We start from the raw sequence: 4,625 nt of genomic DNA on the forward strand, positions 1-4,625 counted from the left end.
CAGGAAAGGCAAAGACTGTTTTTCTCTCTGCTCTTTCCTAGCCTGAAGGTCAGGGCAGTCCCTTGAGAGACGAGGCTGTGGCTGCTGATAGCTCCAGGCTGAGGAGAGTCTTACAGCCAGGTGCTGCTCTTCTGGTGCATCACTTCTTCCTTGGGTCATGTGCCTGAAAGGAAGTAGGTTGTGATGTTCAGCAATGCCAGAGCACCAGTTCAGGCTGGGGAGAGGTCAGATTTGTGAGCCCCAAAAGGCGGGAGGTGGATGCTAGAAGGCTGGCTTGGCTAAGACAGACTAAGTTCTCCCATGTGCTGGAGGCTTAGGGAGTCATGGCAAAGCACAGCACACAGGTTTAGAGATCTGTAGCTGGCTCTGAAAGATATGAATCCTGAACAGGAGGCAACACAACTTGTTGCTTGGGCTAGCAACAGCCCTCCCTCCTAGAAAGGGTGGAGAAAAGATTAGCAGAAAGTAAGCGGTGTACTTACAGAGCTAGAATACCTCAGGAACAGGGCTAGTGTCTTGGCGTAGCACGTATTGCCCTGTACCAGCTTGTTTGGATCAACGTGGCTGGCAGTGAGTAAATCAATTCCTACTGACTCTGAGGGATCTGAGAGAGGTGATGGAAATTTTGTGAAACCTCATTTGAAGTTGTTAGGGACCAAAGGTGCTTATTACAAAACAGGTATCTTTACAGCCCTGGCCTGAGGTCTCTCTCTGCCAAGAGTGGAATACAGAGTATGCCTCTTTAATCCAGAGCAATTTTTATTCAGTTGATTTCATTTTGGAAGCCGAAGAGCTAAGAACTACTTCAAAGGTTAAATTTAGCATATTTGTACTATATATACACAATCATTTAGGATATTCAAATTGATTCTTAAAATAGTCTCCCCAGTAAGCAGAAAAATCTCCTAACTGTCTTAAAAGAAAAAAAATGTTAAATTCTGGTATAATTAGGGTTACATATGCAAAAGTTAGCAGTTTGCTTATGTTTATGAAATAAATCTGTCCTGTGAGACAGGGCATTTGGAGGCAGGGCTCTTTCATGCCTTCCTCTCGGAGGTGTCCCACTTTCCACAGAATACAAAATATGCATTTCACAGAATGCGAGTGACTTTCTGGAACAACCTTTAGGACTTTTACCTGAGGCCTGGGGTTCTGCTGTTCCCTAGCTTTCTCTAGTAAATCGTTAATTATTTAGTCAATGTTGACCAGTAAGAATAGAAAAGAAATAAAGTTCTCTCTGATATCATCTGCTAGCCCTGGTATTCTCCTGAGGATGACTCCTAAATCACTGGGCTGCTGACTAGCATTAAAAAGTGAAAATGGCATTTCCGAGAGTAAAAGTCTTCATTTCCTTTACTTTTCTTGCAGATACAATGAAGTGGATCATGCTGAATGAAAGAAAATCTTCTTGTGACATTTTTGTGAGGAAAAAGCACTCAAAAATATTGCAGTGTCCCTCTACCCAAGAATTTAGTTTTATTGCGTAGGCAAAAGCATTAGTCATTTCTACAGCCCCTCTTAACCCTTGGCGGGCACTTAGACTCAGATCTTACCATTTCTTCCAAGGCTGTATCTTACTAAATTGGGGGAATAAAATCTTGTCCTTTGTTAGAGTAAGTACTAAACCATCCATTTACTTTGTGGGGCCTAAGATTTACAGCCTGTTTATGAAAGATAGGAAAAATCAGACTTTGAAATTCCCTCTGACAAATTTTGCAGCAGTGGAAGTATTAACTTTGCTCTTCTAGTCAATTCCTAGTTTGAATAGTTCTGGTTTACTTTGCTGTAAACCCTGTTTACTTTCTGTTTTCCAGCATTGCTATCAGCTAGAAATTACCTTTCACCCTAGAACGGTATTTTTTTCTATTTCTGTGCAATAGTATATATTAAAGTGTGTTAAGTGCTTTTAAGCCATAGACTGGCAGGTGCTATATAAATATTTATCTTTGTTATGATTGCTTAAAGCAGAAGGCTCAGAGTTATATAAAAGAAAAAAACCTAAGTAGCCCCACCTTCTGCCCTTGGTTTTCACATCTATTTCATAATCAATTCAGCGAGAGAAATCCCTCACAGAAAGAAAACCTTCAAACTGCCTTGCAGCACAAAACAAGGATAATTTTAATCAGTGTTAAATTCCCAGATTTACAGTCACAGTTGATTCAATTTTGAGATGACCTGCAAAACAGTTTATCCTAGACAAATGCAACTGAAGGGTTTCATAACAAAAAAACTCTTTTATATTATCTTCTTTGCAATCAACCCAGATTCTTTTTTGCTTTCGCTGAAGTGGAGTTTATTCAGAATATTCCAGCTAGTGGGATGGTGGAAATGGGAAGGATGTCTTTCTTTGGGGAAAAAGACTATGTGGCATTCAGCAGAATGTGTGTTTGCTGGACCGTTCTCATGCTATTGTTCCAGGACCACTAAGATTTACTTAAAAAACCAAAAGTTTCAGAGAGGCCAGGTGCCTTATATTATACGCTTGAGTGTTGCTTCCTGACTGAGTTGCTTTTCCCATTAGAGTTTTTTGTCCTATTCTCTATTTGAGGTTTGTTTCCTGTTCCTTTTCATTTCACCTTAGCTTTTCATGCGATGACATCCAAATAGAAAGAGACAGTCATTGCCATGGTTTTCACTCTAAAACTGAACTTCCTGGCTTTTATGGCTTATAATCAATCCCATAATGTCCTGTGATTTCTATGTATGAGTGGCAAGAAGTAAAAGGGAGTTTATTTTGCCTGTATGCAGACAGGCCAACTTTCACACATTAGGAGCAGCAACTAATCACCCACAACATTTCCTAAAGTTTATGGTGCTGGGAGACAGCTGTTTTCCCTCTGATATGATGGTTTCTTTGCAGAGTCCTGCTGCCAGCAGTGTCTCAACCACTTTACTAGCGCTCCATGCACTGCACATCTCGAGCTACTGCCTTTAAAGCTCCTTTCTACTTTATACACACACAAGCAAACTAGACTGCCAACAAATACTAAGGAGACAGACGTATTGTTACTGTAGCTGTCTGGCGTACCAAAGGGAAATTTCAGTTACCAACACCTAGAACTAAAAGGAGAAAATGATAACATGCAGGCATGCATCCCAGGTCCCTCAATGCAAGCTTTTAACCTTACTTTTTGGTTTGATTTTTTTCTTCCCCTTTTAAATCTTGGCCCTTGAAGGGGTAAAAATGCATTAAGTCTACCGTTTATGATACAGGAATTAAAAAAAAGTTACCTATATTCTCTAAAAGTTAACCAATGTTACGGTAAATACATGTATCCCACATACATTATAAATGTATAGAAGTTTGGGCCTTGCCTAAGTAATCATTGATAACAATATTTAACAGCTCTTTAACATTTGACTTGATTAATGTGGAGCTTAAGAGACTGGGGAAAGCACTCATTTCATCTCTGCAATGCTGGCTACACAGCTGTGTCTGTAATCTCCTATCTGCAAACTTGTTCCAGTGCTTCTTGTCTTCAAAGACTTCCAAGTATGTTCTTGAAGCCAAGAATATACCCCGCTGCCAACCAACAGTCCAAGTATCTGTCTTTAAACAGAACTAGTGCTGGAAGACCGGCATCTTATGCCATGGATAGCATGAGACTGAGTTCACGAAGACTGGTGTGAGACACCCAGAAATGTTCCCTTTAACCAGCTCAGCCTGATGAGAAAATCTTCTAGGACTGAAACATGGGAAAACCTCAACAAATTCTGCAGATCTCTGAACCGGCGTCAGTTGTTAAATACAGGAGAAGAAACAAGTGGATTGGGGAAAGGGGAAGAGTTCCCTTTAATCCATGCCTTAAAGGAATATTTATGATCTCTGAGTAATGAGGTATTAAAATCTGAACATTTGAAGCATATTCAGTTTCTTTTGCTCCCACTGATACAGACACATTTGTAATTATGCATATTTGTTCACTACAGTCATGCTGTTCTTAACTTCCGTCTAATTATTATTTATATGATTATAGTTCCTAGAAGCCCAGTCACAGACCAGAAGGCTACTGTGCTAAGTGTAGAAGACATGCAAAAAAATGTCTTGAACCCCAAAGATTATAGGGAATCCACCCATTAACTTCAATGTTGTTTTTCCAGTTGGTTTTATCATGCTTCTAATTAATCTGCTACACACAAAGACAATAGCAAGCGTAATTTACTAAAAATCAACACAAAGAACAGATCTTAAACATGGCATGATTTGCCAAAGTATCTAAACCTTTATACTGCTCTGGCAGTGTAATGCAAGTTACATTTTAAAATTCATTGAAAAGCTTTAAGTATTTTGTTAAAAACATTACCAACACAGGTTCAGTAAGTAATGGCTGAAGGCATTATTTCAGTTGTCTTTTATGTGAGCGATTGTGCTTATATGAAAAAAAAGAGCAAATCCCTAATGCAGGAACCAGAGTGAAATTCTGTGGGGCCTCCATTATACAAGAGCTCAAACTTGTCAGTTGTAATGGCCCTATCTTGTGTTACATCTGAGGCACGTAGATTTAAAGAAGCTGAAATAAATGAATAAATAATGCTTCTTTTTGAAAGTAATGCACAAAAGAAAACATTGTCCCAAAAGACACCAAAGAGCACTTTTCTCAAGAAGCAAAGAGCTGCTTTGCTCT

The sequence above is a fragment of the Pygoscelis adeliae genome, unplaced genomic scaffold (genome assembly GCF_000699105.1).
Source record: "Pygoscelis adeliae isolate BGI_AS28 unplaced genomic scaffold, ASM69910v1 Scaffold69, whole genome shotgun sequence".
NCBI lineage: Eukaryota > Metazoa > Chordata > Aves > Sphenisciformes > Spheniscidae > Pygoscelis > Pygoscelis adeliae.